Here is a 21,872-nt window from a genome sequence, read left to right on the forward strand (position 1 = left end):
TCAGGTCATAATTTCGTGGTTGATGAGATCGAGCCCTGCGTCAGGCTCTGTGATGATGGCATGGAACCTGCTTGAGATTCTCTCTTTCTCTCTCTCTCTCTCTCTCTCTCTCTCTGTCTGCCCCTTCCCTACTCATTCTCTCTCTCGCTCTCTCTTAAAATAAATAAATAAACTTAAAAAACAGAATTACTGGGTCAAAGAATGTACAAGTTTTTAAGCTTTATTTTTATGCAGTTTAAAATTGCTTTTCAGAAAGATTGTACTAAATTATTTTCTCACCAGAAGAATGTGAGAATGTTATTTCATACCTTTGCCCACAACGGGAAAAATGATTTAAGAAAACTTGCTAATTTAGAGAGCAAAGTTTTTAACATATTCATAATTTAATTTGCATCCCTTTTTTGTGTGTCGAACTTTTTCATATATTTATTGACTATTTGCATTTTTCTGTAACATATCTTTTGTTCATATAATTTATGGTGTTTTTAAAATTGACTTGTGTGCTCTTTTGCTACTATGGCTATTAACACTTTGTTCATTATTTTTGTGACCACTATTTTTATGACTTATTGTTTTAATCTCATATATATACTTTGGGTTTCCTTTCATTTTCTCACGTTAAATGTTTGTTGCACTTTTTAATGAGATAAAGTACCTGAGTTATGCCACTGAAGTTGTGCTGATAATATATCAGATAGCTTAAACACTGGCAAATAACTGGAAATCTACTGAATTTTTCATTTTTTATTAGTAACATCAGTGCCTAAGTCTACACTGTATTATTTAGAATATAAGTGTTTAGAATGAGTAAACACTGATTTAAAATAAAAGGAATTGAGCAAGTGTGTTCTTTCCTGATTTTGTATTGCAAACATTCTGCTTAGTAGAGATGAAAATAAGGTTTGACCTTCAGTTTTCTGCTCTAATCATTGCCTTTATTCAAAGAAAATTTTAAGCAATTAAAATGCAATCAGTTGCAAGATCCAATATAAGCAAATCCTGTGGCTCTGATCTATTTGCTATTCATTTAACAGTGTGATTCTGCTCTCAGAGAGGTTCACTCTTGCCAGAACATTTGCAAATCTCTGATCTTCAACCTATAGAAATGCTTTTTAGATATGCATAATATAGGTGTTTTTGATTTTTGCAGAGAATTAAGTTTGGTTGTATAAACTTATTAAAATTATATTCCAAGCTGGGCAGTAATTAGCCTAACACAAAAGAATTTAATGATATATATGATAAAGCCAAATATATTATGATCTAGCTAAATATTACTTAACCTTTCCCAATATTCATATTTGTTGTTCTTAGATGTTCTTATTTACATGGTGTACATATCACATGATTGTTGCAATTATTAAGTTAAGACTTTAACTTGGTGTAATTGAAGTGAAGATATATATGTGTATGTGTATATGTATATATATATATATATATATATATACATATATATATACTACAATTGAAGTGAAGATATATATGTGTATGTGTATATGTATATATATATATATATATATATATATGTTTATTTATTTTGAGAGAGAGAGAGAGAGAGAGAGAGAGAGAGGGCATGCATGCATGCACATGAGTGGGGAGGGGCAGAGAGAGGAAGGGAGAGAATCCCAAGCAGGCTCCGTGCTGTCAGCACAGAGCCAGATGTGGAACTCCATCTCATGAAGCACAGAGATCATGACCTGAGCTGAAATCGAGTCAGATGCTTAATGGGCTGAGACACCCGAATGTCCTAAAGTGACAGATATTTTTGAGTAACTGCTTGTTTCCAGTATCTACAAAAGATATTTGAACCAAACATCATATGGTCCATATCATCTCATATTTGAATTAAGCTCACATTAAAACAGTTCTGTGTGGTTATTTGGAGGGAAACATTGGAAAAGGCTCTTGATAGGTTTATGAATATTGCCAAATACCTTTTCACCAGAATATGAATTTACTGCATCCTAAGATAACTGTAATATACTACAAAATAGGTGATGTAGGCCACACAAAATAATATTTTATATGCTAACATACAAATTATATAATTCTAACAAGTAGAATTTACAAATACATTGTAGTTCTATACTTACTGTAACACAACACATTTCTTGCAATTATTTTTAGAACCAAATGGACAAAATCTCTAAAGCAAAAGTGCTCAAGCACATGCAATGCTGTGCCAGCATACAGCTGGTGACTCAATAAAAGATGACACAGTGATGGTACAAATGTTGTTGGAAAGTTTAGGGCTACATTTGTTAATTCTGGACATTTCAGATGTGAAGACAATAAGCCTAAGACCCCAAACCCATTTTCTTCAGCTCCTCTGGCTGTCTGGGCAGATGCTTCCTTTGTCCTCACACCTCCATGTGTCACATCCCCCAAGCTGCGCACCTGAAGGAAGCAAATGACCTTTTCTTATTCAGTAGTAGTGTTCTTTCTCTAAGATGCATCTTCTCCATTCTAGTGACCACTAGTCTAGTTCAAGGTCTTTGCAGCTCTACCTTAGATTATTTCAGCAGCTTTCCAAATAGTTACTTTATTTCTAGTTTCATTTCTAATAGCTCTCAGATTCATTTACTTAAAGCATAATTACAGCATCCTTCTAATTTAAACTCATAACAAAAAAAAAACCTTGAAACCCTCATACTTTGCTGGTAGGAATGTAAAATGGTGTAGCTATTTTGAAAAAATGGTTTGGCAGTTTCTTAAAAAGTTAAGTACAAACTTACCATATGACCCAAGAATTCTATCCCCAAGTATCTACACAAGAGAAATTAAAACATACGTCTATGCAAAGATTTGGATGTGAATGTTTATAGCATATTATTTATAATAACCAAGTAAACTCGTGTACTATTTCTCGTGGTCCCTTAGACATTTTAGACCAAGTCTTTTTTTTAAATGTTTATTCATTATTGAGAGAAAGAGACAGAGCACAAGTGGAGGAAGAGCAGAGAGGGAGGGAGACAGAGAATCTAAAGCAGGCTCCAGGCTCTGAGCTGTCAGCACAGAACCTAATGCGGGGCTCAAACCCACTAGCTGCGAGATCATGACCTGAGCCAAAGTTGGACACTCAACCAAGCCACTCAGGAGCCCCTAGACCAAGTCTTGAGTCTATGCCTTTGCTTATTCTCCTACACATGAAATATAACTCCCCACTATGCCTGGACCCCCAACTCCTTTACTAAGCATTCTTCTTACTCATCCTTTAAGCTTCAGCTTACACCACATCTCTAAAGAAACTTACCTTGGTCTCCATGTTTATTCCTCCAAACCCCTAACCACGGAATGAAATGCTGTCCCATATGTTCCCATAATATATTCAAATACCAAACAATATATGGCTGTTTATTTATGAATCTGCCTTCTTTTCCAATTCTGACTTTATCATTATCATTATTTTTGGCATCTTTAGAACCTAGCGCAGTGCTTGGTAACAAATAAATGCTCAAAATGTTTGTGAAATAATGACTTAATATATGCACAGTGGCTAGAGATTCAGAATCTGTGTTTATGGGGCATTCTTATCCAATCTGACATGAACTACTTCCTCAACTTTATTTCTGGCAGCTGAATTCCAGGAGAGATGACATAATGACATCTACATGAGATCACAGGTTAAAATATTTCATTTATGGACTCGCATCAGTTCATGTTTTCCAAAATGTGAAATGGCAATCTTCTGACCAAATCCATCACTGGCACATAGGATGGATCAAGTGTAGGCGTGTTGTGACTGGTAACTCGCTATAATGATAGATCACACTGCCTAACAGGCTGTCATTTCCTGACATGATTTACAGTTCACAGTAGAGACCACAAGAGAAGATGAACGGCCACTTGGGGACCACCTGCTACAGGTGAGGAATGCAATATCATTTTCAGCTGTTATGAAATCACCTCATCAGGAGGATTTGGAAGCTAGTCGATAGGCAGTGGGTAAACAAATAAGCTGGGCAAACTAAACACTACCAAATGACGGATTTCAGACATGGGAGTTCAGATAAAGCTAGAAGTTTCACACCGCTTCATTTAGTATTACTAGGACTATGTAGGAGATTGTGGCATTACTAAATTCTGCTGTACATTGAAATGAAGCCACGAAAATGAACACTATTTCCTAGGGCAGTAATACCAAGACAATATCATTCTATACAGTATAAGTGATTTGTTTGTTTCAAGGCTCTAAGGATTATGATTGAAAACAAAATGCATAGCAAATGTTCCAATACAAACTGGGAGCAGAAACATGTTATTTATTCATAAGCCTACAAGAAAACATAATAAAATCTTTTAGAAAAGGGTAGAAGGAACAATGTGTAACCTTATGAATTTTTGGTGTGGACTCACAGATTGTTAAGTAAAATTCCATGCACCCCTGTAGGGCTATCTATTTCAGACTTGTGGAGAGGGCAGCTATGTCATCCTAAAAGTGCACAGGATTTCCTAAAAATGCAAAGGGAGCCTGGCTACACAAGGAACAAGCGCTTCTATTGCTTGCAACATGGAAGTTTAATTGTTCTTGCTCAATTGTAATTGTTTTAAAATTTATAAAGAATACAGGAAGTAATTAAAGATGGCAGAGAAAAGACATTTCTGCCCTGCTCTTTGCAACCAACTCAAAACCAAAATGCAGAACAAAGAAGCAGAAATGAAAACTTGGAGGGCTGCCAAAGTGTTGTGAAATTTATATCTAGGTGAAATGAGGAAAGCAGCAGGAGGTGTGTGTCTCCATGTTTCAGGAAGCAGGCAAAATTATCCAAAGGTAAGTTGCACTTTCTGAAAGGTCAAGTCAGTGACCTCTGCTTTGGAACAGCAAGGGCTCAGTGGCTTTGTAGGCAGGCTGTTGAGCCATCACTAATTCTGCTGGGCAGAATAGAATGACAGAAAAGGTGAAGCTAAGTACAGTGCCTGCATATCATCTTTGCAGAAAAAAAAAGGCAAACAACCTGTGGAGGGGGTGGGGGGTGGTAGGGGTGGAAAGGGAAGCATGGTGGCAAGCAATCTTCCAGCTGATTATTTGGTACAAAAGTAATACAAACTCCAAATCGCTATGCAAAAGCTGGTGGCATAATTTACTGTGAGATATGGAAAGCATGTGCTAACCCAGAAAATAATCAAAACTCTAGGATGCCCATTTGTTGGGAAACGTTTCAGGACAAGGGATCTGAATTCAAGCTATCTGAATATCCACTGCTCCACAGAGGCCGTTTCTAATATGATCTTCTAAACACATAGTTGGCCTGGGGAAAACAGCAACACAGATAAACAGAAAGAGAACACATGAGAGATGTATAAAACATTCTGGAAGAGAAAACATTGAAAAAAGGCAAAACACATCAAAAATATTTTGTGATAAATGACATACAAATTATGAGAAAATTCTTCCCTGAGAATTCAAAGTCTAAAAATATAGTCCTCTGAAATACATGTAGTCAAGCTAACTGCCAGAAAATCTAAAAGCAGAGAATATGCTTTCCAAATGAAGGACTAAAAGATGGGAACGACTAAAACATACACACACAAGAAACATAAACATATAGTAAAAATAAATTAAAAACCCCAAATCACATTAAGCCATCAAAAGTATAATGAAATGAAATGCCAGAACTACTTGGTATATCAGTAAATATAAGTGGGATAACATCTTCTATTAAAAGTGAAAGACCCTCAATTAGGATCAAAAAGTAACATGGGTGCTATATACGATATTCATCTAAAATTAAAATAAGGGTCTGATGTAAAATACAGGTTAAAAAATTCAAACTAAAAGCAAGTCAGGGTCATTTTATTAAAATTACACAAGGTCTAATTTTTTTTTAATTTTTTTAACGTTTATTTATTTTTGAGACAGGGAGAGACAGCATGAACGGGGGAGGGTCAGAGAGAGAGGGAGACACAGAGCTTGAAACAGGCTCCAGGCTCTGAGCTGTCAGCACAGAGCCCGATGCGGGGCTTGAACTCACGGACCACGAGATCATGACCTGAGCCGAAGTCGGATGCTTTTTTTTTTAAAAAAATTTTTTTTTTCAACGTTTATTTATTTTTGGGACAGAGAGAGACAGAGCATGAACGGGGGAGGGGCAGAGAGAGAGGGAGACACAGAATCGGAAACAGGCTCCAGGATCTGAGCCATCAGCCCAGAGCCCGACGCGGGGCTCGAACTCGCGGACCGCAAGATCGTGACCTGGCTGAAGTCAGACGCTTGAAGTCGGATGCTTAACCGACTGAGCCACCCAGGCGCCCCACACAAGGTCTAATTTTAAGAAAAGCACATTAAACTATTAAATGAAAGACATTTAATAATGAAAAAACCAGAATCCATGATTAAGATTTTTTGTGAATCTTCCTAAAGTCAATAACATAGCATCAAAATTCAAAATGCTAAAATTTCAGCAAATAAGCAGTAGGCAGAAATCCAGTAATAGGAGACTTTAATTAATCACTCTCAGCCTTTAGCAGATATATTAAACAAATATTAAGTAATGTTTAGAGGAAATCAATAGCATAGTTAAAATAATTACTCTTGATAAACAAAATTTATACTTACAATTAGACTATAGCCTTTATTCAATTACATTGAAAATTTATGTATTGATCATGTTTCATTCCACAAAGATAACCTCGATAAATCCACCAAGTAGATATTGTACATCCACATTCTTAAATCAAAATATCACAAACCAATAACAAATATAGAAAACAAACCCTAAACCACGTAGAAATTAAATATATATATTAAAACAATACTTATGTAGAGAAATAAAAAGTTATATTGTAGTATAAGTAGCAATATTAATTATAAAACTTTATAACTCTATCAAATTTTATAAAATAGATGTAGTTTCAGTGCTCAAAGTAAATTGTATCACACAAATACTTGTGTTACTAAAGTAGTAAATAAGTGAATTAAAATCTAATATAAGTAGAAAAAGTCCAATAAAAGCATTAAATAAGCAGAAAGAATAAGTAAATGAAGGCATATAGGTTAGGACAATAAGCTGCTACTATAGTAAACTAGTATTTACTAACAAATAGCATTTATGAATAATGGCTCAAAATTCCTAAAAACTACACTGGCAAATAGAATCCAAAAGCACTTTAGAAGAATCATATATCATGGCTAATAAATGGCTTTCCCTAGGAATGCAAGAGGTTCAATGATGGAAAATGTTTACACCTAACTTATGGTAAAAAAGAAAAAAACCTGGTTCCTTCCATGGATTCTGGAAACATGCATTAAAAAATTAATATTCTATTAAAATTTATTTTTAAAAAGCTATAATAAAATATTAGTTGATGAATGGAAATTTCCTAACACACACACACACACACACACACACACAAAGTGAGCATCATCATCCTTATTGATAAACACTAGAAAATTTCTCATCAAATTCAAGACAAACAAAAGACCGAATCACAAAACAAGAATCTTGAAAAAAACAAGTGAATGAATGTAAGTATTCAAATATTATTTGGCCATATCATCTTATGCAGCAAAAGTATTTGACAAAATCCAACATCCATTTATGATCAAAACTCTCAACAATAGGAACAGAAGTCAACTACCTCAACTTGACAAAGAGCATTATAAAAACCCTACAGCTAGCATCATAATTAATAGTGAAAGACTGAATGGTTTCTAAGATTAGTGAAATAAGATAAGGATATACATTCCTAACTCATCACTCTTCTTTTTTTTTTTTTTTTTTTTTTTTTTTTTTTTGCTTCCCAGCCACGAAGGTGAAAGGAATTTCTTTTTTTTTTTTTTTTTTAATTTTTTTTTCTTTTTCAAAGCTTATTTTTTTTATTTTTGGGACAGAGAGAGAGAGACAGAGCATGAACGGGGGAGGGGCAGGGAGAGAGGGAGACACAGAATCGGAAACAGGCTCCAGGCTCTGAGCCATCAGCCCAGAGCCCGACGCGGGGCCCGAACTCCCGGACCGGGAGATCGTGACCTGGCTGAAGTCGGGCGCTTAACCGACTGCGCCACCCAGGCGCCCCTCATCACTCTTATTCAACACAGTACTGGATGCTCTAGCCAGTGCACTAAGGCAAGATAAATAAATAAAAGGCATACAGGGAGAAAGGAAAAAAATAAAACTGTTCTTATTTTCATGATTGTTTATGTGGAAAATCATCAGGAATATAAAAAAATTTTATCTACATACCTCTAATATGAGTTCAGCAAGATCTCAAGATAAAAAATCAACACACAAAAATAAAATTTCATTTTTATATATTAACTATGAATATGTGAAAATAATTAAGAAGACAATGCCATTTATAATCACGCCAAAGAAAATGAAATACTTAAGTAGAAACTTAAGAATACATATACAGGATCTGTATGCTGAAAAAACATAATGCTGATGAAAAAAATTCGTTCAGATCTAGAGAGATACACTGTGTCTAAGGAAGGTAAGATAACATATTAAAGATGTCATTTCTCCCCAAATTGATATACAGGTTCAACACAATTCCCATAAAAATCCTAGCAAAGTTTTTGTAAATGTAGACAAAATCATCCTAAAATTTCTATGAAAATGCAAAAGAACTAAAATAGCCAAAACCAATTTGATAAAGATTATCATTAAAGAAATTAGTCTTCTTAAATGCTATAGTAATGGTGTGATATTGGGAAAGGAGTAGATACACAGATCCATGGAACAGGATAACCTAGAATAGGTACACACAGATATGCCCAACTGATTTCTGGCAAGGGCGCGAAAGCAATTCAATAGAAGAAGGACAACTTCTCAATGGAGCAAATGGACCTATATAGGCAAAAAATGAACCTCAACTTAAACCTCACCCTTTATACAAAAAATTAACTCAAAATGGATCAGCCTTAAATGTAAAACATAAAACTAATAAAACTTGTAGAAAAAAAATCTTAGGAGAAAATCCTTCAGAATCTATGACCTGGCCAAGTGTTCTTACTTGATACCAAAAACATTAGTAATAAAAGGGGAAAAAGATAAATTGGATTATCCAAATTAAAAGTGTTTGCTTTGTGAAGGACTCTGTGAAGAGTATTAAAAGCTATACACCAGAAGAAATATTTGACAATCACATATTCAACAAAGGATTACCTGGAAAGTAGAGAGTACTGTCAAAATACAATAATTTGTAAATAAAATGAATTAGAAACAGAAAATGGTCTAAAGATATGAAGAGACTTTTACCAAAGAGGATATAAAAAGGATAAGAAGCATGTGAAGAGATGTTCAAGATCATTAGTCATCAGGGAGATAAAAATTAAAACTACAATGAGATGTCACTACACAGTTATTAGAATGCTGAAATAAAAATGTAGCACCAAATGTTGACAGGTATGCCAAGGATCTGGATCACTCATACATTGCTGATAGAAATGCAAAAATGTGCAGCCACCCTAGAAGTGAATGGCACTTTCTTACATAACTAAATATGTGCTTATTATATGACTCAGCAATTTGCTGAGCATTTATGTCAGAGAAATGAAGACTTGTGCTCATGCAAAAATTTGGACACAATTGCTCATACAAGCTTTATTTGTAATAATCCCAAACTGGAAAGAATCCAAACATCCTTCAATGGCTGAATAGATAAATAAACTCAAACATCCACACCATGGAATATTACTCAGCAATTCAAAGGAATGGACTATTGATACATACTTGTAAGGATCTCAAGGGAATTACACCAAGTGAAAAAAGCCAATCTCCAAAGATTTCATACTGTATGGTTCCATTTATAAAACATTTTTTAAATGGCAAAATTCTACAAATGGAGGACAGATCTGTGGTTGTCAAGAGCTGAGACGGGCAGAGGGAGGAGGGGGCTGTGAATATAAAAGGGTAGCAGGAGGATCCTTGTGATGGCGTTGTTTTGTATCTTGGCTGTCTGGTGTTCACACAAATCTACACATGTGATAAAATGTTTAAACATACACCCATACACATGTACAGGTGAATGTAAAACTGGTGAAATCTGAGGTTGATGGATTATACCTGTGTCAGTTTCCTACCTGTGGTATTGTACAATTGCTATGCAAAATGTCATTAATGAGGAAAACTGGGTGATGAATGCATTGAATGTCTGTAATTATATCATATAACTGCATATGAGCCCACAATAATCTAAAGGAGTTTAAAAAGATCAAACCATATTAAAAAAATAAAATTGACAGAAAAATAACAAACTAAAAAAATTGAGAAGATGTATGGCAAAGGGTTTATTGCTTCTAACATATTAACTTTGAGAACAGTAGAAAACCAGGCCAAGATTATGAACAGATAATTCATAAGAAGAGAAACAACAACAATCTTTTAAATATGTGAAAATATACTCATATTTTTTCATTATAACACCAACACAATTTAAACTGCAATAAGATTTTTTTTGGAAGGATCAAAAGGTTTGATAATAAATGTCACTGGCAGGTGGCATGAGGAAAAAAGCATTTTGGGGTACTGTGGGTCATAAAATAAAGGGGTATAACCACTTTGAAGGATATTTGGCAATATCTAACAAAATTAAAAATTCACTTGCCATTTAACACATATTTCACTTCTATAAATTTGTATAAGTATATTAATCCATTTATAGAGCCCATTATGCATTAACATTGTATGTAATAAGGGAGGACTGGAAACTTTGTAAATGTCCATTAAAGGCCAGTAATTGAATACATTATGGCAGAATCACACAACAAAATATGCTATTAAGAAAAATGAGGTAGCTCTGTATATTCTGATATGGAATATTCAAATTAGTGTGTTAAGAAAAAACCACAAGGTCATGAATAGTATATATAACATATCCATAATTGTATACAATTAAAGGATACATATATATGGATATGTATATATACAAACATATATATGTGTATATATGTGTGTATATGTATATACATAAATATATATATGTATATACATATATGTGTGTATTATATATATGAACACATGTATGTACTTGCATATACATGTGTTTCTGGAGAGTTCACAAGATAGTAAATAGTGGCTGCCTCTAGGAAGGCAGCAAAGGTCTTCATTAAGAGCTGTATCTATTCTGTTTTAAGCCCACTGTCTGGCTTGAGATAGTTAATATATAATAGTTCATATGTATCTTCATTATTGATGTGTCCCCCAGTGTCTAACATTTGCTTAGTGCATTGTAGTGTTTAAATAAATGCTCATTGACTTGAACAGTATTTCTATGTTACTCGCCCATGAGGAGTAACTCTTAACATTGCAACCATTAGTTACTTTTCTATATTATACTTTTACTATACTTTTCACAACCCTTTCCTAACACATGATCTTAATTGAGCCTCATATGTTTTTCAATTTATACAAAGTATTTATAAGTTTTATCTAGGTATATATTTTGATTATATCCTGCAATTCAGTCTTTGGTACCTATACAATTGCACACCTTTATAAACTATTTTCACACTTTGTTGCCTTTCCTATTTGCTTTACAGCTTTTTCTGCTGTAACTGTGTTCACCCTTCTAGCCAGTTCTTCTCTTTATCCTTATGCATTAATGGCCTACCACCGTCTTCATTGCCACATTTAAAATATATTATTCTTGTTCTTTCTGCTTTCTTTTTGTTTATACCTTTAAAAAAAGGTGCTTTAGCTACTCCTCGTTGTGTCTTTCTAGCATTCCTTTGAAATCTATTTAGGAAATGTGTTGCAGTTTCTCTTCTTCACCCCTGCATGCACCTAGCTTTCTATAGAGCAACAATTCCTTCTCCAGGCCAAGAATTATTGGCTCAGGTCAGCAGTTTGTCATAAAATATTCTACATGACATCCATGCTTTGTCCTAGCTTTTCTATTTCCTGCAGCCTCTTAAAGATCTTTTTTAATATCCTTACTCTCAAATCCATCAATTTCCGTGTTATAAGGAGAAAAGGCCTTTGCAATTACTCTATGTAATACTTTCCTGACTTCTTTTTTAAGGATCTCATCTTGTATGCCTCTTTCTGCTTCATTTGATCTATTCTTTTGGAAAGTTAGCCTTTTCTGTTTAGCCCCATCTAATAGTACTATTTACATTTCTGTTTACATAATCTGAGCCTTTTACTTTTCTCCTAAATTTTTTAAAATTCAGGTACTCCACTCTTAAAAAAATAGAAGCACACTGTGTCCAATTCCAGATTTTCCCCCTGATTTGGATCCGTTGTTTATGGTGAACCAACTTTGTACTTTCAGCTATTTAATTTCTTACTTTTGAAATAGTTAAAATAGTTAAAAATAATTTAAAACAAAACAAAACAAAACACCTCACAACAAAGCCCCAAAGCTCTTTCGTTACGCATGCTCTTGATTTGACTTCCATTTTTATCTCTCAGGTTCAGTGCTCCAGCCTTCCTGACCACTCTGGGGGGTTCCAGAAATTTCTCGGTATTTTTTCTCTTATTTGTGCTCTGGGTGTTCAAGAGTTGGTTTAGTTTGATTCCTATTTTTTTTTTAAGTTTATTTATTTTGAGAGAGAGAGAGAGAGAATGAGCAGGGGAGGGGCAGAGAGAGAGGGAGACAGAAAATCCCAAGCAGGCTTAGCGCTCTCAGGGTGGAGCTGGATGTCACAAACTATGAGATCATTACCTCAGCCAAAATCAAGAGTGAGTCACTTAACCAACTGAGCCATCCAGGCACCCCTGATTTTGATTTCTTTAGTGATCATGTCTGCCGATGAAATCTCTAAAATTTCTGTTTTTAACTGTAGCAGTTAAGATAGGTCTGGTTGCTTTATTGGCCATGATGCTACATAACAAACCACCTTGAAATGCAATGGTTTATTAAAACAACTGTTTATTTTTTCTCAGTCATATGCATATAGGTCAGTGGGGACATTTTAAAAAAATTTTTTAAATGTTTTTTATTTATTTTTGAAAGACAGACAGAGTGTGAGCAGGGGAGGGGCAGAGAGAGACGTAAACACCGAATCTGAAGTAGGCTCCAGGCTCTGAGCTGTCAGCACAGAGCCCGGCATGGGCTTGAACTCGTGAACTGAGAGATCATGACAGGAGCTGAAATCAGTTGCTCAACTGACTGAGCTGCCCAGGTGCCCCCCACAACCCCCCTTCCCTTTTTTTTTAATTCTCAAGTTAGTTAATATACAGTGTAGTCTTGGCTTCAGGAGTAGAACCCAGTGATTCATCACTTACATATAACACTCAGGGCTCATCCCAACAAGTGCCCTCCTTAATGCCCATCACCGATTTACGCCCCCTCCCCCCGCCAGCCCCATCAACCCTCAGTTTGTACTCTGTATTTAAGAGTCTCTCATGGTTTGCCTCCCTCTCTGTTTTTATCTTATTTTTCCTTCTTTCCCTTATGATCATATGTTAAGTGTCTCAAATCCCAGTCAGTTGGGACATTTCTGCTCTAGGCCGATTGTTGGCTGACCTTGGGCCCAGCCTTTGGAATTGGCTTTGGGTCTGCTCCACATGTTCACATTGTCCTTGAACTGAAGCTGGTCACACGCTTCTCATGGTGAGGCACCAAATGCCCATGAAAGTGTGTTTAAAGTCTCTGTTCATGTCACCTTCCTTTCACTTTGCCCTGGCCAAAGCAAGCACAGGTATTCTCTGTTTCCTCTGCCACACTGCACAGGAAGGAATGAAGAACTGAGAAGAAGCATGAAACCTGCAACAGCTGTATATAGTTTGCTCCTTTGGATACCCTATGTCTATGCACTCCTTTCTTCCTCTTTCAGCAGATAAAACCCTGATGTCTCCCCTGCATCCTACTCATGGGTCAGTCTCTCTCTATGATGTCCAATCTCCTCTATCAGGTTTTGATTTGGTGGCTCATGGTTCAGTTAAGTACTTTTATTCATGTAAACACAGGAAAAGCCTCTCTGGGGCACAACAATCATCAAATCTTGCTGAGAAGAAATGCTGCAGGCTCCCTGCCTTGGCTGTGGAGTGAGCTCTTCAGTTTGTCCATCTGGTGGCCCCAGCTTCTGCTCTTCAGTGAGAACTCCCTTGTTCATTTTCCTTGGTGGCTCGTGGTCTGGCCCTCTGAAAGAGCTTTCCTTCTCCATTATCCTGTGGCTACATCTGAGGTGGACATTCAGGAGTGTATCTTTCTTAAGGATCACACATATAGAGCAAACCAGTTCCTGTTATTATTTTCAGGATCTGTGGATTCTTTTTGGACAGTAAGCTACCCTCAAAAATGTGGTGGGCTGGCAGCATAGTGGCTTTTTGGTCATCTCCAAGCGTGAATAAATAGTCAAAATTCTTGGATAAATGGAATTTTTAAGCTTGAGGACACTACTAGTCTTTTATTTATGGACCTCTGTGCTCTGCCCATCCAAATAATTTCCAGCTTGTTTTCTACTGCATTGAAGACATCTGAAATAATGTGTATCTTTGCCAGCAGGCTAACTACTTTTGAATGGTGGGGCACCAGTCATATTTATTGCTAAGATTAGAATTTGCAGACACTTCTTTTAATTGCTTCCACTAGAGATATACACAGTTCTCTTTTCTATCTACCTGGAAAGTTTTCAAATTATCAGTGTCTCAATCAGCTGAGGTTGTAGGTCACAGGCAAAGAGTTTCTTTAATGTTAATGAAGATGCAAGTACTTTCTCTTTCAACTCTCAGACTGGCGTGCTGGTTCCACCCTAAATTCATCATTCTCTTAGGTTTTTACTGACAACTTATGCCAACGTTTTGCACAAATTTTACTATTTTTCCTAATACCACATTATAGTGTTAGCCAGCATATGGTTGGTTTTCCAGTATATGGCAGGTAATGATTTGACTAAATATTTTATTGATATGTAATAAGGCTCTTGAGATTTTCAGTTTTCATTATCTGTATCACTAATTTGTACCTACCTAGCTCTGCCTCCAATCTAGTGCCACATCTTAGTCTGTGTTACTTGAAGCACCTCCCTTCTGGGTACTATATCAGTTGGACTAAGTTTTGAATTCATATAACTGAGAAAAGAAATAACAGTGGAAATAATAGTGGCTTAATTGAGACAGAAGTTTATTTCTTTCTCATGTCAAAGAGAATTTTGAAGACAAACCATCCAAGGCCACCCTACTGGCATCAGATACAATGTTATCAGAGACCATTGTATTTTCTTTCTGCTACTCCACTTTTTTTTTAAAATTTTTTTTTTCAACGTTTATTTATTTTTTGGGACAGAGAGAGACAGAGCATGAACGGGGGAGGGGCAGAGAGAGAGGGAGACACAGAATCGGAAACAGGCTCCAGGCTCCGAGCCATCAGCCCAGAGCCCGACGCGGGGCTCGAACTCCCGGACCGCGAGATCGTGACCTGGCTGAAGTCGGACGCTTAACCAACTGCGCCACCCAGGCGCCCCTCTGCTACTCCACTTTTAGCATAAGACTTCTTTCTTTGAGGTCACCTCATAGTCTAAAATGGCTGCTGTAGCTCCAGACATCACTTCTGTGGTAGCAGAGGTAGTGGGGAAGGATAAAAGAGTATCTCTCTATCTTGAATCAGTTAGCTCCCTTTAAGCAGTCTTCCCAGAAGGCTACTGCAAAATCACAAGCTTATTATCTCATTGCCTAGGACTTAGACATACAATCTCATCTTGTTATAAGGGATAATGGGAAATGTAGCAATTTATTTGTTAAATGAATACAACTGGGATTTGGTTATTAAGGAAGCAGAGAATTATAGGTATCAGGATTCTGCAATTAATAGTCTCTACCAGAGACTCTGCCTTGAGACTTTTAATTTGTTAAACACGTGTTCAGTTAAGCTTTGACATCTTGAAAGGACAAAAAATATTTTCTCTTCTTTATCATCCTCATATCATAATTTAAGTCATCCCTATTATAACAGCAATTTACTCACCCTTCATACACATATGCCACATTTCCAACCTTTGTAAAAATTAATTTCTGTCATTACTCTAGCCTTATTTAAAAAGACAGAATATTTTACTTCATATAGCACAACAGTAATTCTTTTACACAGATCTTTTCAACATGACTGGTCCATTTCCTTTTCTTTTAAGTATATTCTGGACTGCTACTCTGTTTATCTAAATATATTTTTTAATTGGAAATGATCTTAGTGATTATCTATTTAATTCTTTCATTTGGCAGATGAGGACGCTGAGGCCTGGAAAAAGTACCTCAGGCCTCTCATCTTACACAGCGAGGAATTAATAGACAATCTTTATGCCTAGATCCTTGGATTTGTTTGCAATTAAATGTGTCCACACATTACCTTTTCTTTTCCCCAATCAAATTTCTTTCTACCTTTTTTAGTTATTCAGTTAAAGTCTTCTTGCAACCATTCTTATTATATACAGGAGAGAAGTCATGACCCAAAATAATATTTCCTTTTCAAATTTCTGTTATGGATGAGGATGGAACATAGTATATTCATAAATCTGATATTTCCTCTCACTGAGGAAATCACACATACGATCATATATCTTGCACTTCAAATCTCATATATCTTTGAACATTTACATTTGTATGATTGGCAACCCTTCTCCCTTTATGAAATTTTCCCCCTTTTGGCCAGTGTAAAGAGCCCCGAACTAAGTTCCTATCTATGTGAAAGTAAATTCCCTTCTAGGTCCTTCTTCTTAAAAATTCATTACCACCGCCCCCCCCCCCCAACCCCACTGCCCTATTCATTCTATTTGTTGATTAAGTTAAGAACATTTACAGGGAACACTTTTACGTGCAAAGGTTCCAAGAAATCCAGGACTTAAAGTGGAAGCGCGCGATACAAATAACACGAAAACATGTATTTTGCTCGATCCCAGGAAATTTCCTTTCAATTCCCAGATCTCTTTCCCTATTGTGATTTTCTTCCTACCGGCTTCTCTTTATCACCAGAACACAGCATGTAGTAAGCAGCCATACATGTTTTTTGCATTATGTTGAACCTCAGACTCTGCTATGGCAACATCCCTTTCTGCTTTCTTCTTTATCCTTCAGCATCTCATGTGCAGCAGATAAACAACATGTAGTGGTTACTTGGCTGGTAGACTGGAAGTTTGGGTTTGGTGCCCCAAGGGTGAATTTAGGACTTCGCATGTTCGTGCACACTTCTGCTTTTGGTACTGTTGCTATTGCAAAGTTTTGTTCTGTTTTTCATATGAAATTTCACCTGACCATGCTCATATAATACTGTCACCTTTTTATCCACCTCTTGGAAGGTGTGCTTGACCTCGAACCCCCTTGCCATTTTCACTTTCCTAATTCTTTTCCGTTTCCAAGCCCCACCCATTTCACCTTTTCCCCAGACAGCTGCATCAAATTCCTTTCAAACTGCACTACTGCTTTCTGTATTATTGATAATCATGAAGATGGAGCCCAACATAATGGCTAGCACTCAACAAATTAAAACTGTTCTTCTTTTCTTTATTAGATGATCTTCACCATAATTCTGTATGGTAGATCTGACTGGCCTGGGATGAGATAACCACAGTGTAAGATATTGACATGGTAAAGACTACCCTGCAAATTATTATTACAGCAAGGCAAACAAATAGACTTAAATTCTCCCTCATTGACTTAGACCAAATAAATGACTTTATTCTTGCAAACCACACTCTAGTCACAGAACTCTTGCTCCTCTTCAGTTTCTAATATGTGAATATGAGACATAAGAAGAGGCAGAGTTTACAATGAAACACACCTGAGTTTAAGGCTTGGCTCTATGAGTCACCATCATATGAAACTGGCAAGTTACATGAACCCTTTGCAGCTCAGTTTCTTTTGGGTGTGAATCAGGGAATACAATACCTACCTCACTGGGATGGTATAAACATTAAATCGGAATTACCATATCCAACTTCCCTGTCTGAGACATGAAAGAAGTGCCACAAAAGTGGCCACTCTTTTGTACAGCACCACCCGATACTAAGCCAGTGGCATTTACTGGATACTACTCTTAAAGTTGGTATATGTATCTCCTTTTTTCTTTTCTGTTTCCATTTATAAAAGTCTTACTAAGTATCTTTCATTTATTTTCTTAAAAGTTTATAAGAGGAAGTAGGTTCTTTCTCTTTTTTCAAACAAAAACAAAAACAAAGACATCAAGGAAGAAGAAGAAAAACTAACATGAGAAAACGACTTTTAGCCTACATTCAACCTATTGCTGGATATACTTATTTCCCTGAAAGTTGAGGTAAAATATGCTGCTTCCTGGTGGTAAGGAATTGATGTGATTTTGTTTTGAATAAGCCTTGAGGAGAAAAAAAGCCATATTTCTTCAGCATCTTCTCATCTTATCTATAGGAAATGGCACCTGATTTAGATTAAAACTCTTCTGGAACTGGTCTTGTAAACTTAGGTCTAATAAACTAAATGTCAATGTGATAAAAAATATCCTTACTAAAGAAAAAATATCTACTTCGTTCCAATTCTGAAAAATATGCTTTGCTGCAGTTCTAAGAGATTCTTTTTGGTATACCATTGGGGTCCATTCACTTACTTTTGGTTTAGCATACGCTTCCATGGAGAATTTAGGTAAAATAGCTACAGTTCTTTCAGTAGATAGTGGCAATGAAACAGGAGAAAGATTTGTGTTCATTTCACTTCTTGATGAGCCCTCTTCCTCCAGTGATCTGGCTTGCACAACTCTGAGGAAGAAGGGCTCCTGCTCAACACATTCACAGGTGAGAAGAGTCCAGGATGTAAGTTTGATAAAGGGACAATGATGTGCTAATTCCAATGAAAGGCCATTTTACAGAGAATCCTGCAACATCATCTAATTAAAGGTCAAAAGTGGATTCTACCAGCACAGGGTAGTAAAGATGTGTTTTACTAGTAGCAAACCCTGGGCAATAAACACTGTTTTTTAAAAATCTTTTCACTAGTACCGTTCCCTCTCAAGCCCTTCCTTGATTAGCACAACTGCTGACCTCCTCCTTAACTGCGCCCGGCTATTCCACCCTCCATTTTGTGCTCAATGTTCCTTCCCATAATATTCAACTTCTCTCGGTTCCTGGAGTACTTCCTGTGCCCCTATTTGACTGGGACCTTCGTATGTTATTTACTTTGCCTGAAGCCTTCTTCATTCTCTTTTTTTGCATGGATAAGTCTTATCTATGATCAAAGTCTCAGATGAAAAGCCTGAGAAATCTACTAGGCTTCCGCACCTCCACTGGGTAAGGTGTTTACAGAGAATCCCCAGCTTCAGCTATTTTATAACCAGGACCTGCTACATCACTTACAGGTCCCAATGACAAAATGAAAATACAGGGTCCTAGTGACAGCAGGGGAAATCATTCTTCCTTCTAATGGACTGCCATCTCTACACATAGTGGACAAGTGCTCCCCAAACAATGTCATCTCCATCCTGCGATATGCCTGATGGAAGATGGGTATAAATCACCTACCAAGTCACCAGCTAAACCCACTATGGCTCTGCCAACCAGGGCAAATAACATATTTATGCAAGCCCCCACCCCTCCCCAAAGATGCCTTGAGGTGTGCATCACACCTGACTCTCTTTGTGCTCTCACATGGGCAACCCCAAGATGTGATGGTAGAACACAGGCTTTCATTGGCCACTGCACCTGTTATGACTCCATTGGTGAGCAGCAGTGGTTGGGGTGCCAAAGGGAAGAAAGCTGGGAGCTAAGAACCCTCCTGGTGAGGGGGACGAGTGGTGAGAGTCCAGGCTGCACATGAACTGACATAAGCTTTGTTGTTTCCACAGGAATTTACTTACAAAATAAATTCAAAAATAAAAGTATTAAACATTTTAAGACAGCCACTGCAGGGTTTAAACTTCAAGAGCTTGGCCCTTCTGAACATATGGCCCAGTGCGACTGTCCTGGCTGTGTGCCTGTGAAGCTGGCTCTCTTCATAACTGATCACACTTTATTTTTATTGCCATTAAATTGCATTTCCCCTTCCCTACTAGACATTTATAATACAATCCCAATGTATTTTATACATTGCTTTATATGGAAGCATATTTTGTGATTTATATGGAAGCATATTTGTCTTTCCAAATCCAGATTAAATATCTAATGACCTGTCACGTCTGTGAGATCTCTTTAGACTCTACCATCAGTTTTGGAGGGCAGTGTCTCGACCTACTCTGTACATCAAGAGTCCTTTCTTATGCCATGGCATTTGGGCTGAGTAAGTGGTCAATCAAGTTAAACTGTAGCCTCTTTTATTCTAGAAACAGAGTTTCCATTACATCAACTTTTTTGATCCTGCTTAATAATGCTAAATTCAATTAACATTGCAGTTTACTAGTTTAATATGCTATAGATTAAAGGTTTTTATGACCAAGATCTATGTATGTTTCCCAGGGAAACAAACAAACTAAAATGATTGATTATGAATCGTCTTCCCCCAACACACACAGAAGTGCATAACTATAGGAGAGAAAGAAAAATAAACAAAGTCAAATTCAATACTACCAACACTGTACTAGACACAAGAAAACAGGTGTCTTTGACAGTTGATGTATTTACAGAGTTAGGAAAATCATAATGATGAGGAGAGTAGGCACTGAAAACTCTTGACTGTTCTGTAAAAAATCAGTTTCTCGAAAACAGAAAAGCCTATAGAATAACTTGAAAGTCATTCAGCTGAAGAGGAATTTAACTTATTTTGCACATTTTTAGAGGATAGAAATAGAGAAACAATAAGTGGAAGTCATGAAGATGTGGATTTTGGATCAAGGCAAAGAAAGACCTTTCTAGAAATGAGGGTATTGAAAATGGGTCCTCAAGAGGTGAAGATTTCTCCTTGTTGGAGTGACTCAAGTAGATGTGAAATGGCCAGCATGCCTTGTTGACTCTGTAAAGTAGAATGAAATGAGAATATTTATGATGGATGATTTGGTGTAGCAGATCGTGGGGCAAATATCAGAAAATCAGAACTTTCGTCCTGGCACTTCATTTTCCTGATCACATGACACAGGTGCTGATCTCTGTGATTTCATTTTCTTATCTGGCAAATGGATACAATAGAATGTACTTCAGATAACTGTGGTGAGAACTGAATGGCATCAAGTACTTGAAGGCACTGTAAAAGTGCTATGAAATAGGAAGTAGTAATATTTATGTTGATAATAAGAAAAATAATAATAGTCATATGCATTACTTCAGTCTCTGTGGTCCTAGAAGATAGACAGAATAATTATCTTCTTACACATAAGAAAAGTATCAGATTATAAGTGTCCGTCCCAAAGAGACATAGTCAATGAGTGGCAGAACTGGGAGTCAAGACTTCTCCCATAGAGATAGGAATTATTTCTCCTGCAGCACACTGCCTTTATGATGAAGGAGTCTGTGACATTTTACAGTTCCCAAAGTACTTAGGACTGAAGTCACTCAGTAATAACAGACTCTGTTTAGACATCATTCTTTAAGTGGTATGTTTATATGATTTTTCACTCAGGGTACCAGGGTAAGAATAACACATGTTGGCTAGATCTCCCCTTTCTTTAGTAAACAACACCTTTAATAAACATTGACAGGGCTTTTGTCAAATAGGAGCTTTAAAAAGACACACCAAGTGATTACTCAAGACAAACTGAATACCCACTATGGAATACCACACGTATGAAATTATAAATGATATGCCAAACAAGTACTGTTACTTTTAATGTTAATTACCACCCCTCATTATTTCAGTGACTGACTGGATCACATTTCTGTTCTTGTCCTTTTCATTGACACTATCTTTACTCTGAATGTCCTCTTATTTAAATGTTCTAGTGCTTGATCCCATGGTGGCACATAATGAACATCATTTCTTTGTGACAAGGGAGATATATACTCTCTACAGGATGTTCTCAGTAATGATTCAGTGTTCAGTCATATAAATGCAGATGGTTTCTGCCAAAACTATTCACAATTTAGAAACTATTTTGATGTCTATTCC

This window comes from Prionailurus viverrinus, chromosome C1, assembly GCF_022837055.1.
Source record: "Prionailurus viverrinus isolate Anna chromosome C1, UM_Priviv_1.0, whole genome shotgun sequence".
Classification (NCBI taxonomy): Eukaryota; Metazoa; Chordata; class Mammalia; order Carnivora; family Felidae; genus Prionailurus; species Prionailurus viverrinus.